Source organism: Pelophylax lessonae (genome assembly GCF_965119305.1).
Source record: "Pelophylax lessonae genome assembly, chromosome: 10".
In the NCBI taxonomy this organism is placed as follows: Eukaryota; Metazoa; Chordata; class Amphibia; order Anura; family Ranidae; genus Pelophylax; species Pelophylax lessonae.
In genome coordinates, this window is record NC_138777.1 from 218,179,241 (window position 1) to 218,198,194 (window position 18,954).

The following is an 18,954-nucleotide window of genomic DNA, read 5'->3' on the forward strand; positions in this document are numbered from 1 at the left end:
TGCGTTGTTTTTATGTTGCTACTCACACTGAGAATGGCATGTGCCACTCCGGCATGGCAGCTAGACATTGGCTGAAGCTTTGTTATGCATCCCACTAATTCTTACGTTAATTTTAAGCAGATCGCCAACCTTTACGATTTCCCTACACTTCTCCCTTCCTCCCTGTCCATAAAAGATAGTGGGCACTCACTACAGACCACCATAAAAATGAGGCACTGCCCACTGGCTGCCAATGAATGGTGCCACTCATCACTGACCGCTAATGAAAGGGCGCACTCAGCACTGGCAAACAGCGAAAGGGTCACTCACCAATGACCATTAAAGATAGAAGACGCTCACTACAGATCTCTAAAAAAAGGGGGAATTGCCCACTGATTACAAATGAAAGGGCACAGACACCAGTAATTACTAATGAAAGGGGGTACTCACCACTTCCGCCAAGGAAAGGGTGCACTTTACTGGCCAACTATGAAAGAGGGCACTCCCCAATGAAAGGGTGCACTCAACACTGACCACCAACAGAAGGGGGCCTTCGCCATTGAAAGGAGGCACTTACCACTGGGCAACAATGAGTGGGCACTCACCCCTGATCTCCAATAAATAGGGTATTCTTACCACTGACTGCCAATGAAAAGGTGCACTCATCGATTGCCAGCAACGAAAGGGTGTACTCATTGTTGACCACTAATGATCGGGTGCACTCATTGCTAGCCACAACCAAAAAGGGGCACTCACCACTGGCCAATAAAGAAAGGGGCACTCACCACTGGCCCATAAAGAAAGGGTGCACTCACCGTTCACCAGTAAACATTGGGGGCACCCACTGCTAGCCATAAACGAAGATTGGCTCTCAACACTGGCCCATAATGAAAGGGGGCACTCCCTTTTGACCACAAAACATTGGGGGCACTCATTGCTAGCCACAAACAAAAAGGGGCACTCACCACTGGCCAATAATGAAAGGGGGCACTCACCGTTCACCAGTAAACATTGGGGGCACCCACTGCTAGCCATAAATGAAGATTGGCTCTTGACACTGGCCCATAATGAAAGGGGGCACTCCCTCTTGACCACTAAACATTGGGGGCACTCCCTGCGAGCCATAATCAAAAACTGGCTCTCAACACTGGCCCATAATGAAAGATGGCACTCACTGTTGGCCACTAAACATTGGGGGCACTCACTGCTGTCCAAAAATGAAAGAGGGCACTCTCCACTGATCATCAATGATAGGGTGAACCCAACAATGGGCAATGACTAATGGGGGAACTGAACATTAAGGATAGGAGGTACTCACTACAGACCACCAAAAAAAGGGGGCAGTGCACACTCACCGCCAATTAAAAACTTACCACACATCACTGATGAAAGGATGCACTCACTATTGACTAATAAAAATTGGGGGCATGCACCACTAGCCACCTATGGCTATCAAGGAAAGAGTGCACTCTCCACTTCTGACAATAAAAGGGGCCATTTATCGCCTACCACCAACAAAAGGGGACACTCGCCACTGAAGTCAGAGTGAAGTCACTGAAGTCCAGGTCAGTGACTCTTAAAGTGTGAGAGTCACATGGCATAGTGGCTAAGCACTTAGTACGGACAACTAAAGATAGGGAACACTCATCACTGACAACAGCCTATAAAAGATAATCACCACTGACTGCAAATTGAAGGTGGCACACACCACCAATGACAGGGGGCACTCACAATGACTGACAGTGAAATAGTACACCCACCACTGCTACCACTGAACGAGGGCAGACACCACTGACCGCTAATTAAAGGGAGTACTCCCTACAGACGACCAAAAGAAGGGGCACCCACCATTGACCACCAGCGAAAGCAGGCACTTACCCCTGGGCATCCGGGAAAGGGGGCACTAACCACCAATAAAAGTGGAAAACTAATAGCCAAGGAAAGGAGGGAAATCATAAGTGACCAACAAAAGATGGCCCTCATCCCTGACTGCTATTGTCACCACGGTGTGACAATGAAAGGGGACACCTAATCTCCAATATAAGGGGGGCACTCACCACTGACCACCGATGGAAGAGGGGAACTGATTGGCCACCAGCAAAAGGGTTCACTCACCACTGAGCGATAATGAAAGTGGACACTCCCCACTGATCACCAATGAAAAGGGGTGCCCCCGTTTTCAACACTGACCAGGGGGGGCAAGGGGGACACTCACCACTGGGTGGCAATGAAAGAGGAGAACTGAGAGCTAAGAAAAAGAGGCAACTTATTACTGACCATCAACAAAAGGGGGCCCTCAACTCCAACACCAATGAAAGAGGGTTCTACTCACCACTGATCTCAAATAATGGCGGAACATACCACTGACCGCCAATGAAAGGGGGTACTCACCACTGGGCGCCAATGAAAGAAGATACTCTTCACTGATCTCAAATAAAGGGGGAACATACCACTGATCGCCAATGAAAGGGGACACTCACCACCGGGTGCCATTGAAAGAAGATACTCACCACTGATCTCCAATAAAGGGGGAACATACTGCTGACCGCCAATGAAAGGGGGCACTCACCACTGGGCGCCAATTAAAGAAGATACTTACCACTGATCTCCAATAAAGGGGGAACATACCACTGAACGCCAATGAAAGGGGCACTCACCACCGTTCACCAAGTAAAGAAGATACCCACCTCTGATCTCCAATAAAAGGGGGAATATACCACTGACTACCAATAAAAGAGTGAAACTGACATCTAGTGAAAAGGTGGAGCTCACCACTGACTGCCAACAAAAGGGGGAACATACCATTGACTGCCAATGAAAGGGGGCACTCACCACTGGGTGCCAATGGAAATGGGGTATTCACCACTGATCTCCAATACGAAGGGGGAACATACCACTGTCCATCAATTATAGAGGAAAACTGACGTGAGAGGATTGAACTCCTTACTTATCGCCACTAAAAGGGGGCCCTCACCACTGAAGGAAGAACTCTTAATAGCATACCTGTTCTGGATCATTGTTGACCATACAAAAGTCATGGTGGCCAAACACCTAACATTCTCATAATGAAAGGTCAGCAATCCCTCAATACAAGTGAAATATAAATTAATAAATTGAAATCTCTCGCGATAATAAACGAAATACGTGAATATATATCAATAATAAAAAATACTCCCCTGTGAAGTCGGAAGTGACAAAACGCGTCGAGGTGTGGCTACATGGCAAACCAGACTGTCAGTCGGAGGATCAGAGGACGGCTCCTGAGAGATTCTGAGCCAGTATGAAGGTGGTGAGGACTAGGGGAGCGCTTTGACCCTCCAGTTTTAGATGTTGTAGCACTGATAACATTTATTCCATGTGAGTGCATTTGGAATAGATTTTTTGAATAAACGTGGTTAGTGTGATAGTATTACACTAGTGGAGCTTTTTCTTTTCCTGCGTGTCTTTCTTAGAGCCATTTATAAAGAAAAAATACAAGAAAGCTCGTATTCATCTAGAGCAAGGGTTCAAACTATGACCCTCCAGTTGTTCAGGAACTACAATTCCCATCATGCCTAGTCATTAAAATTGCCCAGTTTTACAATGCCTCATAGGACATGTAGTTCTGCAACAGCTGGAGGGCCATAGTTTGAGGAACCCTGATCTAGAGGAACCTATTGCTGTTTTTCTTTCAGCGTGATTGCCCACACCATGCAAATGGGGGGGGGGGGGGCATATACATGTGGTGAGTATCCATCTGATGGGAGCGGTGTTGGATGTTCACATTGGTGGTGGAATTTTTGGTGATAGAATCATCTTCCATTCACGGGACTTACTTTATTGGATGATGCACTCAATTAAGTGGTCTTTTTCACAGGACTGTGCAATTTTAAGAATTTTTGGACTATCACTTTAAAAAATACAGTTTATATAATAAATCTAAAATTCTACTTTCAAGGGATAAGCAACACACTGTATGCCTTAACCACTTAAGGACCGCCGCCGCAGTTATACTGCGGCAGGCAGCCCCTCCTGCGCGTCGGTCGTGTGCCCGCAGCTAGGGGGGCGAGTGTGCACCGCTGGCGACGTGCTCCCGCCCCCACTCGGCAGCGGGGAAGCCCGCGATTGCTCCCCGCTGAGAGAGAAGGACGGGCAGCTGTTTTAAACTCTCTGGAATGATCACAGAGCATATGTGATCCTGCTATATAGGATCACATGTCTCTGTGATCATTTCACAAGCCCCACCCCCTACAGTTAGAATCACTACCCTAGGCTCACATTTAACCCCTTGATCACCCACTAGGTTATCCCCTTCCCTGTCAATGTCATTATTACAGTAACAGTGCATATTTTTAGCACTGATTACTGTAGTAATGTCACTGGTCCCCCCAAAAGTGTCAAAAATTTCAGTTAGGGGTCCAATCTGTCCGCCGCAATGTCACAGTCCCGCTAAAAATAGCAGATCGCCGCCATTACTAGTATAAAAAAAAAAAAAAACAATAAAAATGGCATAAAACTTTTCCGTAGTTAGTAGACGCGATAACTTTTGCGCAAACCAATCAAAATACGCTTATTTCGATTTTTTTTTTTTTTTTTACCAAAAATACGTAGAAGAAAACAAATTGTCCTAAAATGTTAAACAATTTAGATTTTTACATTTTTTTTTATATTTTTGTTATATAGCAGAAAGTCAAAAATATTGTTTTTTTTTTCTTTCAGAATTGTTGCTCTTTTTTTTGTTTATAGCGCAAAAAATAAAAGTCGCAGAGGTGATCAAATACCACCAAAAGAAAGCTCTATTTGTGGGGGAAAAAGGACATCAATATTTAGGTTTAAAAGAAAAAAAAAAAAAAATTTAGGTTTAGCGTTGCACAACCGCGCAATTGTTCGTTAAAGTAACGCAGTGTCAAATCGCAAAATATGGCCTGGTCATTAAGGGGGGAAAATCTTCTGGTCAGAAGTGGTTAAGTGGTCTTTTCCACGGGACTGTGCAATTTTAAGTATTTTTGAGGCTATTACTTTACTAATATTTTTGGGTTTCACACTATACATACATACAGTATATATATATATATTTAGATTTTTTGGGGACATATATATATATATATATAATGTATATATATATATATATATATATATATATACACATATATATACTGTATATATACACACACACATATACACATATACTGTGTATATATATATATATATATATATATATATATACATATATACATATATACACACATATATATATATACTGTATATATACACACACATATATATATATATATATATATATATATATATATATATATATATATATACATATATATATATATATATATATATACATATATATATATATATATACATATACATATATATACATATATATACATATATACATATACATATATATATATATATATATATATATATATATATATATATATATACATATATACACATACGTATATATATATATATATATATATATATATATATACACATACATACACATATATATATATATATATATATATATATATATATATATATATATATATATATATATATATATATATATATATGTTTATATGTTATTGTTTGCGCTGTTAGTGTTTCTTCATTACAAGTGTTGCGTTCACTAATTTGACATTTAATCCCTCAAATACAGCGTATATAATAAATCTAAAATTCTATTTTCAAGGGATAAGCAACATACTGTATACCTTAAATACGCTAAGTTCTTATCATGCTTTAACGTTGGCTGAGCAAACAAGCAGGAAAGTGTTTGGTCCTTTAAAAGCGTGTCCGCATGTTCAGGTACAAATCTATAAAAATACATTGAAAAAACCCCTATTTAACACAGATTACATTCTCCCCTTTACACCCGCTCAGTGGGAACATTCCGCGGTGCCACCAGCGTTTCCTGAGCCACTCGACATGACTTTGACGTAAGGTCGCAGCTGGATCCGTGACACGTGATAAGAAGTTAATTAACACAAATAATCGAACAATGGCCCCGAAATGACAGAGATTATCCTGAGAAGCCGCTATAAATAAAACATTCTTTAGTGGGCACGTTGGGAATGCTTCACACCTTTTTAATGAATGCTTTTGTTACAGAAAATGTATTATTAATGCAGGAAGCGAGGGGTTTTGATTTGTCATCTCCAACTTCCATGTTTGAAAATTTTTTTAAACACTGATTTGCATAAAATGACTCAAAAGGGAAAAGATAATTTTTTGGCCAAATTTATTTGATTAAAGTTTACATGTTAACCCCTTCATGACAAAAAAAAAATCACCCAAACAGTTTTGTTCCTTTGACATGTGTTTGTTAACCGCTTCTGGACCGGAAGGTTTTCCCCCTTAAAGCGGAGTTCCACCCAAAAGTGGAACTTCCGCACATTTGCTTCCTCCCCATCTCCGGTGCCACATTTGGCACCTTTCAGGGGGGAACGGGTACCTGCTTTTGACAGGTACCCTTCCCCACTTTTGGGAGACGGCACCGTGGTGCCGTCCCTCGGAAGTTTGGCCCCTTCCTCCTTCCCCCACCGCCGAGCCAATCCAAATGCACAGCGCGCTTCGCGCATAAGGGACCCACCTGTGAAGCTGCAAGGCTTCACTGCCGGGTTCCCTCACCGGCAATGGCGGCGGCAGCACCCAACAGCTGATGGAAACATCGCCTGCGGTGCCGACATCGCTGGACTCCAGGACAGGTAAGTGTCCTAATATTAAAAGTCAGCAGCTACAGTATGTGTACAGTGTGTGTAGCTGATGACTTTTCATTTTTGGAGGGGGAGGGGGTGAGGCTGGAACACCGTTTTAGTGACCATGCCATTTTTTGGTAATACGTCACTGCGTTACTTTAACTGACAATTGCAGGGTCGTGCGACGCTGTCCCCAAATAAATTGTTCTTTTTTTCCCTACAAATAAAGCTTTCTTTTGGTGGTATTTGATCACCTGTGCGATTTTTATTTTTTGCGCTATAAACAAAAAAACAGCCACAATTCTGAAAAAAAAAATATATATTTTTCACTTTCTGCTTTATAACATTCCCAATAAAAAAATGTAAAAATCAAATTTTTTCATTATTTTAGGCCAATTTGTATTCTGCTACATATTTTTGTAAAAAAAATCCCAATAAGTGTATATTGATTGGTTCGCGCAAAAGTTATCGCGTCTGCAAACTAAGGGAAAGATTTATGTCATTTTTATTTACTTATTTTTTTTTACTAGTAATGGCAGCGATCTGCGATTTTTATCAGGACTGCGACATTGTGGCGGACAGATCGGACCCCTAACTGACATTTTTTACACTTTTGGGGGGACCAGTGACATTACTACAGTAATCAGTGCTAAACATATGCACTGTTACTGTACTAATGACACTGGCAGGGAAGGGGTTAACACCCGGGGCAATCAAAGGGTTAAATGTGTGCCTAGGGGGGGTGCTTTCCAACTGTGTGGGGGATGGGCTCACTGGATGAACGCAGAGACCTGTGTTCTTAAATAAGAGGAACACAGGCAGAGAAGGTTAACCCAGGGGCGATCAAAGGGTTAAAGAGGAAGTAAACTCTTCCTATTTTTTTTTTTTTAGTTATTTTCTTCCCTGTAAAGTAAATGCATAATGTGCTAGTATGCATCGCACGGGTGGCCGTTTCTTCAGAGCGCATGACTGATGACGTCATCGGCTGCATATATAGTAAATATCTCATTTGCATTGCAGTAGACAGATCGGACACCTAACTGACACTTTTGGGGGGACCAGTGACATTACTACAGTAATCAGTGCTAAACATATGCACTGTTACTGTAATAATGACACTGGCAGGGAAGGAGTTAACACCAGGGGCAATCAGGGGGTTAAATGTGTGCCTAGGGTGTGCTTTCTAACTGTGTGGGGGATGGGCTCACTGGATGAACACAGAGACCCGTGTTCTTAAATAAGAGGAACACAGCAGCACTGCGTTCATTGCTGACAGAACAGCGGTCTGCCGTGTTTACAACAGCAGACCGCCACTCTGTCCCCATGGGGAGCGATCGCGGGTGCACGGAGGCAATCGTGGCCACCGGACCGGCAGATCAGTTTCCACGTGGTGAATGGGCGCTTGCGCGTGCGCCCCTATGCGCTGTACAGCTAGTACATCGATTCCCGGGACAGAGCCGACCTGCCGCAGTATATGTACTGTTGGCGGTCGGCGAGTGGTTAAACTGTACAGTACATATCCTCACATCTACTCTGTGTATCCAGGTGAATTTGTTTTTTTCAAGACAAGGACATTCCACGACCCAAAAGGATCTTGAGCACCTTTTGGGCATTTGTCGGGCATAGGGAGCCCATTGAAGTGCGACGCATGTTTATGTGTAAAAACATTGAAAAAAGACGTGAGCAGGAATGTGCATTTCCGCTACGCTCAGGTGTGAATGGAATGTGCTTGGGAGGAGAGTTTTTAGGCAGCAAGGATGACCTGGGAGGAGAGGTGAGGGTTAAAAAAAAAAAAAACACTGATCAAAGTTTAATAGAAATCTCCTCGTATGTAATGCTGATGCGACTTCTGTGAATAAAGTCGCAGTGAAGTTGAATCAAAGTCTCAATCACATAAAAATCACATCTCATTAGGCTACGTTCACATGTTGGCGTAGCGGATCGAGGGCAGAATCACCGCGATTCTGCCCGCGATGCGGAAATCATTGCAAAACGCGGGACGCCTGTGCATTGCCGTTGATTTGCAATGGCACCCCAAACTATGTTGCCGCGATTTCCGCCTGCCGAATCGCGGTAACATCGCGCAAACAAAATCGCGGGACGCATGATGCCCAAAAAAGGTACAAGAGCTTCTTTGGGGCATCATGCGTCCCGTGATTTTGTTTGCGCGATGTTACCGCGATTCGGCAGGCGGAAATCGCGGCAACATCGCACAGCGTTTGGGGTTCCATTGCAAATCAACGGCAACGCACAGGTGTCCCGCGATTTGCGATGATTTCCGGATCGCGGGAAGAATCGCGGTCCGTTACGCCAACATGTGAACGTAGCCTTAGTGGGAGAGCCTTAGATCAAACTGCGATTCGGCTTTTTTAACTTTATTTTATTATTATTATTATTATTTATATATTTTTTTACACACACTTTCTTTGTTTACAATTTTCTCCTCTAGCAAGGAGAAAAAGATACAATAGATTATATCATGTATCCTGTGTCTATGCAGTGTATCCTTTTCTATATTCAAGAGGAGAAAACAACACAAGGGCTGGCTGGATGAGCGTTATGTGTTGCAAAAATCCACCCACAAAAACAATAAACACTAATCTGCATGCTTACCCCCTAAGCATAAATTCTCCCTCCTCCCAGTACAAATTCGCCCCCCTGCTGAAATCCCCCCTCTCAGCACCAATACTTTCCCCCCCCTTTCCCAAATCCCGCCAGCTCAAATACCCCCCCCCCCAAAAAAAAAATCACCCCTCTTAGCACAAATCCTCTACCACTAAAATTGACCCATACTAGTACACATCTCCCCCCTCTTCAAATCCCCCCCTCTCAGCACAAATTCCACCTTAACCCCCCTCCTAGCACCATTTTTTTTTCCTTACCTATGCCACCCCCCAAATTCCCTCTTCCATCACCCTTTCCCCCAATCTCCTTGTGGCGTCCCTCCACCTCACATGATACCATAGTGCCCAGGGCAGCCGTCCCTCCTGCCCACCACTTGTCCTGGCCCTGACTATCCCCATTTCTTCTATGTTCCCTCAGTCAGTGTTAGTTATTCGCATAGCCAGGGCTTAGGAAAGCCATTGTCCTCTTACACTTCAAAAGACTAGAAAAGCATCCTCTGTACTGCAATTAGCTGTAGTAAAATGGTGTTGTATTCAACTTCTGTGTCTTTTTGAAGAGTTAAGCTGGTTGTGGATGGTGCCAAGTCAGCAGGTGACCATACTGTCTGGACAGACTGGGTCTAAGGTGGTATGTCAATGTATGAAGTGACATTTGAAACAGAAGACTGCTGATACCGTAGAGTTTTATTCAGTTAATGATGCCCAAAGTGCCGGCACACAGACACAGGGCCGGGACAAGGGGCGGGCAGGAGGGACGGCTGCCCTGGGCGCCTGTGGTATTTTGTAAGATTCGGGGGCACCACAAGGAGATTGGAGGGGGGGGGGGATTTGTGTTGGGAAGGGGGATTGGGGGGGGGAGGGGTGACAGGGGGTAAGGATTGTTTTAGGAGGAGAAATTTGGAGGGGAAGAGGATTTGTGCTAGGATTGGGGGATTTGGTAATACATAAGGTAATATGGTGGGGCGGGGTTGTGCTAGGAGAGAAACATTTTTCTGGAAAGGGATTTGTGCTAGTAGGGATGGTTGGGGGGGGGGGGGGGCATTTGTGCTTGGAGGGGATATTTGGGGGGGATTGTGCTAGGATGCGGGACTAAGGGTGGGGAATTCGTGCTGGTTGGGGGATTTGGAGTGGGGGGGGGGATTTGCGTATGGAGTGGAAATTTGTGCTAGGAAGGGGGGATTTTTTTTGTAAGGGGGGGGGGATTGTGCTAGGGGCATATGTGTTATGAGAGGATTTTTTTTCCGGAGGGGTGGGGGGTGGGGGGAAGATTTGTGGACACATAATGCTCATACCAGAGGCGTAACTAGAACCCTCAGGGCCCCGGTGCAAGAGACCATGAAGAACCCCCCGGACCCTTGGTTCGGGGCCCTTCCCTTCAAGCCTGGGGCTCTTCCCACTGACCCTGGAGCCCTTTACTCTCATTGCGGGGCCCTTTATTACGGTCCCACAGCGGGACCCTTTCACAAGTTCTGCAGTGGGCCCCCTTCTTGCCATCTTGGAGCCTCCCCACGGTGGTGGAATACCAGGGCCCGGTCGCAAGTGTGACCTTTGTGATCCTGGAAGTTCACCCACTGGTGTCAGTAGTTTTTATTTTTTGGTATTTTAATTGTATTATTTTTTATCATTTCATTTTATTTTTTTGCAATGTCACTGACTATGACTCTGTCCATCCAGAAAAGGAAGGAGCTGGTAAATTACATATTTATCGATCCCTTCATGGTTCTCTATTGTGACACATCCCCTGCAGCAGCCGGCAGGAGAGGGGAGGGAGAAGAGTGGGGGGGGGGGGGGACCAGGGCAGCACACAGGGGCCCAGAGACAGCAGGACACAAGTGAACTGGATAGGAGGAGTGGCGGGGGCAGCATACAGAGGAACCAATCTCCTCCATTTTCCTTCTGCAGCTACAGGAGGAAAAAGGAGGACAGTGATTTCTCTACATGCTGCCCCCGCCGCCCCTCCTATCCAGGTGTAGAGGGGAGCCGCCCTGGAGCATGGGGCCCGGTTGCGTTTGCAACCCCTGCAACCCCTGTATTTACGCCCCTGGCTCATACATCTTAAAGGGGCACAATTAGTCATATTCGCCCTGGGCTGTAGATGACATTGTCCCGACACTGACATCACATGTTTATCTTGTTATGGTATTATTATGTGCATTGATGCACCGCTGCTCTTCAGATAATAAACTTGCTTGAACCGCATTGATTAACATAAACTTCCAATCTCTGAGCAGATGATAATGGGTCATTTACAAGCAACAGAGATGATATTTTCATTGTCATGGAGATGGTGCGGTTTGGTATATGTCACGGTCTGCGGTATATAAGATGTATAAAAAGCCTGTTAACTGAACCTGCATGTTAAGGACATCTCCCTGCATGCAGTATATAATGTTTTCTAAAGTCCTAATCATACCCTAAAGACCAACACTGACCTAATGATTTTCTTGTGTAAAAATAAAAAATAAATATAAATTAATAATAGAAAAAAAAAAAAGTGCCCCCATCCCCCCGTGCTAGCCCGCAAAGGCGAACACATGCTTCGGTCCCGAACGCATCAAAATACAATCAGCCCACACATGTGAGGTATCACCGAGAACATCAGATCACTTGCACCAGACCTCCTATGAACATCTAAAGTGATAACCTATAAAAGCTTTTCAAGTGTTGGATAGTAAAATTGACGTTGTTTATCGCCGTTGTGCAGGCATGCGCAATTTTAAAGTGTGACATGTTTGGTATCTATTTACTCAGCCTGAAATTTTTAATATTTTACAAAAAAGTTGGGTTAACTATTGTGTTTTCCTGCATTAAAATTTAAAAAAAAAGTGTATTTTTTCCCCAAAAACTGCGTTTGAAAATACGATGCGCAAATACCATGTGACATAAAAAAAATTGCAAAACCCACCAATTTATTCTCTATGGCCTCTGCTTTAAAAAAGAAACATGTCATGTTGTTTTGGGGCTCTAACTAATTTTCTAGCAAAAAAAACAAAACAACAGGTTTTCACATTTAAAGCGGTGGTATCCCCCCAAAAAAAAAACAAAAAAAAAAAACAAATCCTGCAGGACAATGGCATAATGTTCTAGTATGCATCGCATACTAGCACCTTATGAAATACTTACCTTAGAACAAAGCCCCGACATGGACACCGCTGAGGGAGTTCACTTATCGGCAAGAAGCTTTGAAGGTCCAACAAGATACGCCGAACCTTCAGAGCGCATGCGCCGCTGGTGTCAGCAGCTGCATACAGGGTGAATATCTCCTAAACCATGCAGGTTTAGGAGATATTAATTTTACCTATAGTTAATCCTTATTATAGGCTTAGCTGTAGGTAAAAGTTAAAAAGTGGAGTATACTACCACTTTTAACAAAAAGTACCAGAAAATGCCTGGTCTTCAACTGGGTAATCCAGAGCTTCCCCTGCAGTAATCTCTTTTTACCACAAGATGTCCTCAGTCTTTTGGGTTGAAAACTTTTTAGTTTTGGGTAGGGAGGAGACAGCATCTTGGTGCTACTGAACTTTTGAAGCCTTTTTGAAGGCAATTCTACATGCACACGTGTTTCCTAAGGCCCCTTTCGCACAGGCAGACCGTCCAGATCTGCCTGTCCGTTTTTTGGGCGGATCTGAACGGTCCCCCCATGCATCTCTATGGGGCATCGGATGGCAGCAGAGACATGTCCACTGACATCCGACCCGATCCGATCCGTCAAATCTGGACGGATGGAAACCCTATTTTCCATCCGTCCAGCGGAGCGGATCGGATGGGATCGGATGAGAACAGACCGACGGTCCGTTCCCATCCGATTTCCCCCATAGAGATGCATGGGGAACTGACAGCTGTGTCTCCGCACACAGCGCGGAGACACAGCTGTCCTCCTGCTGCTCAACGGGGGATCGGCGGCTCCCCTGAAGCCCCGTACACACGTACCGATTGTCGGCCGTAAATATTCGGCCGACGACTGTTCGGCCGATTGTAGGCTTGTTAGTATGATGCTTCCGACAGCCGACGGCGCATTTTCGGCCAAACAGAATCTGTCGTGCAGGCATTAAAATTTTTGTTGGCCAACACCAGAACGGCCGATTGTTCGCCAGTCAGTACAGATTTCGGCCGTCAGACAGCAGATTTGCAAGACTGGGCATGCTCAGAAAAGAAAAAAGACAAGGAAAGTTAACCATCACATGACATCACTTCTGCAGTCGGCTGTTGTTGGCCGACAAAATTCGTGTGCAGTCTTTTGCAGTTTTCAACAGACACGACAGCCCTGGACAAAAGACGGCCGATCGTTCGGCCGACGATCAGTACGTGTGTACGGGGCTTTAGTGTGTGATTTGTCTGCTGCAATATCGCAGTCCCAATATAGGACGCTAATCTCTACCATTACTAGTAAAAAATAAAAATAAAATACAAATTCCATAAATATATATCATAGTTTGTAAATGCTATAACCGCAAACCAATCAATATACGCCTATTGGGAATTTTTTTTTTTTTTTACCAAAAATGTAGCAGAATACATATTGATCAAAATTGATGAAGAAATTCGATTTTTAAAATAAATTTTATTGGATATTTTTTATATCAGAAAGTAAAAAAATATATATATATTTTTTTTAAAATGGTTGGTCATTTTTTTGTTTATAGCGCAAAAAATAAAAAAATGCAGTGGTAATCAAATGCCACCAAAAGAAAGCTTTATTTGTGGGGAAAAAAAGGACATAACTTTAATTTGGGTACAGCGTTGGACGACCGCGCAATTGTCAGTTAAAGTAACGCAGTGCCGTATCATATAAAAGGGCCTGGTCATGAAGGGGGGTAAATCTTCCGGAGCTGAAGTGGTTAATGAAAGCTGTAGATTTCAAACTACTGAAGATGACTTTTAAAATGACTTTAATCTGTTAAAGTTTCTGTGAGATTTTAGTGATTGGGATTATATATACTTTAAAGTCTTCGCACACGAGGAAGGTAAAATTGTTTCATTTGTCTGTAGCAGCCAATCAGATTACAGCTGCCCTGTGTTATTATCCCTGACACTGTCATTAGTCTGTCACTGTAAAGAACACACATTGCGGGCCCCCCGGTAATCACAGTGCGGGGCCCGGGGCTCATCCGTACAGTGCACCCCCCCCCCCCCCCCCCCCACACACAGAAATGTATTTTTAGAGGGTGAAGTCTGCATGTTATATCTATGGGGACGGTGACAGAGTGACAGCAGGAACATCAGAGAGTAATTGTTTACCAGAGAACATAAGATGAGAGCATGAGGACACAGATATATAAATAGAAGAGGATGGAGAGTCTACCACCGCTATTAGGAAACTCACAAGGCCATCTATCTATCTATCTATCTATCTATCTATCTATCTATCTATCTATCTATCTATCTATCTATCTATCTATCTATCTATCTATCTATCTATCTATCTATCTATCTATCTATCTATCTATCTATCTATCTATCTATCTATCTACTCTATCTATCTATCTATCTATCTACTCTATCTATCTATCTGATAGATAGATAGATAGATAGATAGATAGATAGATAGATAGATAGATAGATAGATAGATAGATAGATAGATAGATAGATAGATAGATAGATAGATAGATAGATAGATAGATAGATAGATAGATAGATAGATAGATAGATAGATAGATAGATAGATAGATAGATAGATAGATAGATAATGAAGAGAGGGAGGGAATACACTATATTACCAAAAGTATTGGGACGCCTGCCTTTACACGCACATGAACTTTAATGGCATCCCAGTCTTAGTCCGTAGGGCTCAATATTGAGTTGGCCCACTCTTTGCAGCTATAACAGCTTCAACTCTTCTGGGAAGGCTGTCCACAAGGTTTAGGAGTGTCTATGGGAATGTTTGACCATTCTTCCAGAAGCCCATTTGAGAAGTCAGGCATTGTTGTTGGAGAGAAGGTCTGGCTCGCAGTCTGCACTCTAATTTATCCCAAAGGTCAGGACTGGCCCAAGGCATCGCGCTGCCTGGGTCCAAGAATAAAATGCTGACCCCCCCTAAAAAAGAAAAAAAAATCACCCCCTACTAAAATGCCCCCACATCCATGCATGATTATTAAAACTAGAAATCACTTGTCAACAATCCAGCATCATTGCCAGTTCAGCTCACGCTGCTGCGGTGTCTCTCTCTCCTCTCGTGCTGCATTGGTGGTAAAGGGCCGCTGTCATTGCCCTTTACCTGGATTCGTGTTGCGCTAGGTCCTGCAGCCATCATGGACACTTCCACGCGCGCGAACGGGCGGGCCGCTATATGATGGCCTCCCAGAACTAGCTGGCTGAGCTGTAGCCGTCAATCGTAATGAGTAAACACATTAAAAAGAGCAACCAAGTCAGCAACTCACATTATTAACTAGATTTCTTAGAACCCACTCACCAGCAAAGGCAGCGCTAAATCCTCCTAGTGAATGAAGTGCTCCACTATTCCAAAATGCAAATGCTGTGCAAACTACAAGTGCATCTTGCCCTCTGAGATCACCAACAAGAATTTCATCCATTGGGACACAAGCCATCTAACCCACGGAGATTCCAAAGCACTTTTTGATCTTTAGTTGACATAAGCCAACAAAGATCAACTCCATCTGGTGAGTCTGCATTTTTTACACAGTTTAGCAGTGTTCCGAGGGTGCCACCACTACTGTTTGTACAACATACAGTCACCACGTATTTGCACATGGGACTTACATTTTGGACTACTCATTGTTTCTAGCTTATGATGATTAGTAATTGTGTGACTTTACACATGCATATATATATATATATATATATATACCAAATGCACTTGAGCACTTTTTTTGCACAATAGCACCTTGATTGTGGATTGCACTTTCAGAAATTGCTCATTGATTATGTATATTTATATGTTCTGATTATATTCATTTGTACTTTGCACAGCATTTGCATTTTGGAATAGTGGAGCACTTCATTCACTAGGAGGATTTAGCGCTGCCTTTGCATATTTACATGTCTCGCAACCCTAAGCAGCAGCAATTTCCTCAAATCACAATATTATCCTCACATCAAAATATTGCCTCATTATTAATTAGTGGTTTGAGTGTTTTTTTATAATTTTCATTTATCTATTACACCCACTCACCAGCAAAGTCTTGCCTTCTTACAGCACTGCACTGTGTGGTAGTAAGCGGGTTCTTGTGCTGTGCTGTGCTGCCTCCTGCCTGGAAAGCTGCTCTGCCTCCGCTCTCTAACCCTTGCTCTGGCTCCGCCCCACAGGCCCACTCACCTACACTTCTCCAAACCAATGCCGTCATTGTAATGATATTCTGCACTGGATATCCTAAAAGCTGTCAAGCAACCATTTTGTTCGGCAGCCATGTTGTTCAGAGCTCTGCCATGAGAGTTTACAAAGACACTCACTCACACAGCCCCCCTCCCCTACCTCCATGAATTAACTTAGGAATGCAGAGGCTTCAAAGAAACGGCCCTTCAAAGAACCTTATCTCAGCAGACAGGACGCCTGGCAGATGTGTAGGACAGGTCAGTCCAGGTCGTAAAGCCAAAACCCGAGCAAGGGAAGATAATGGCTAATGGGTCGTAAAACAGAGCCATTCAAGAGCTCTGTTAAGTGAACACATTTACACACAAATTCATAACTTTAAACACAAACTAGATATGTCTCTAGAAAGTATATAGTTAAACGCAAAATAAAATACTGAACGGAACGAGATCATACATGACCACGTTAGCTCCTATGTAAGACAAGCGAGCTGTCACATGCCTTACGGGTCAGAGGTTATTATGAGATAACCTGTGTTTGGTGTCTATGAATATAAAATTCAATGCTACAGTATATCAGTTTCAAGAAGGCAACTGGTAGATATTGGAATATATGAATTATGTTATAAATCTGTCTATATACAGGAGGTTCCTTGATATTGTCTAAACCTTAGGGCCGCCCATGGCCACTGTGTTTATTGGTCAGGGAACTCTGTAAACACCCCCTGCGGTCTCAGAGAAAAAGAGAGAGACGGATGGGGGTTGCCAGTTCTCATGTAACATCAAAGAAGGAACATCTATCAAGTTGGAGAACCGATCACACATGCTCAGCTTCTGAAACTCTGATACTACTCAGGACATTGAATGCAAGTATTTTCATTTCTCAATTCTATCTTAATTTTCTAATTGCTGAATTATGTCGCTATTTCTTTGAAACACTTTTTTCTGTAAATATTTTATTTGCACCAATTTTAACCTTTTTATTATTAAACCTTATTTTGTTAATCTTGTCCCTAAGCTCTTAATGCAAACTAACAACGAACCTGTCTCTTGAAGAGTGCTACTGTATAGAATAAATCCTCTGAACATTCCTGTCTTTGGTGACAGCGCGTGTTACAGACGATTATTCTAAAATCATAATTGGTATTTCTAAAATTACGAGCGTCCGCTGGGCTCATAATAACGTAGCGGTGGTGGCAGTGAAAGGGTTAATTGCTTAATTAGCCCGGTGACAATCGCTCTCAGCCTGCTGGCATCTAGATTGTGGTCCCGCAAGCTGGAAAATCTATGTGCCAGGTGCAGCATTGAGAGTAGCATTGTTACGCAGGGTGTGAGATTGCCTGGTCCTTGGTCACGAGTTAGTGAGAAGGGCGGGGATCTGATACCCGCCACTGTCACAGTCATTGCAGCTCGTCCCGCTCGGCCAGTCAGCAGCATAGGGAGGTCACGGACCACGGTGACACTCTGAGTGAGACACTATGGAGCAGAGACAGAGACGGCGCGGCGGGCCAGTGTAATTAAAATACTCCCATCTGCGGCCGCCGGCTGGCCGCTACACTTACTTAAACGATTACTGCTGGCAATAAATTTACCTTTCTTCTACACTGGCTGTCAGAGGGATGTGGTCACGTGGCGGCTGCGCTGCAGCCACCCCTGCTCATCTGCCGCCTGGGTCCAATGGACCCACTGGGACCCATTGTAGGGCCGGCCCTGCCAAAGGTGTTCCTATGGGTTGAAGTCAGGACTCTGTGCAGGCCAGTCAAGTTTCTCCACCTCAAACTCGCTCATCCATGTCTTTATGGACCTTACTTTGTGCACTGGTGCGCAGTCATGTTGGAACAGGAAGGGGCCATCCCCAAAATGTCCCCACAAAGTTGGGAGCATGAAATTGTCCAAAATGTCTTGGTATGCTGACGCCTTAAGAGTTCGCTTCACTGGAACTAAGGGGCCAAGCCCAACCCCTGAAGAACAAACCCACACCAAAATCCCCCGTCCACCAAAAATTTGGATCAGTGCACAAAGCAAGGTCCATAAAGACATGGATGAGCGAGTTTGGGGTGGAGGAACTTGACTGGCCTGCACAGAGTCCTGACCTCAAACTGATAGAAAACCTTTGGGATAAATTAGAGTGCAGACTGCGAGCCAGGCCTTCTTGTCCAATATCAGTACCTGGCCTCACAAATGTGCTTCTGGAAGAATGGTCAAACATACATAGACACACTCCTAAACCTTGTGGACAGCTTTCCCAGAAGAGTTGAAGCTGTTATAGCTGCAAAGGGTGGGCCAACTCAATATTGAACCCTACGGACTAAGACTGGGATGCCATTAAAGTTCATGTGCGTGTAAAGGCAGATGTCCCAATACTTTTGGTAATATAGTGTATTCC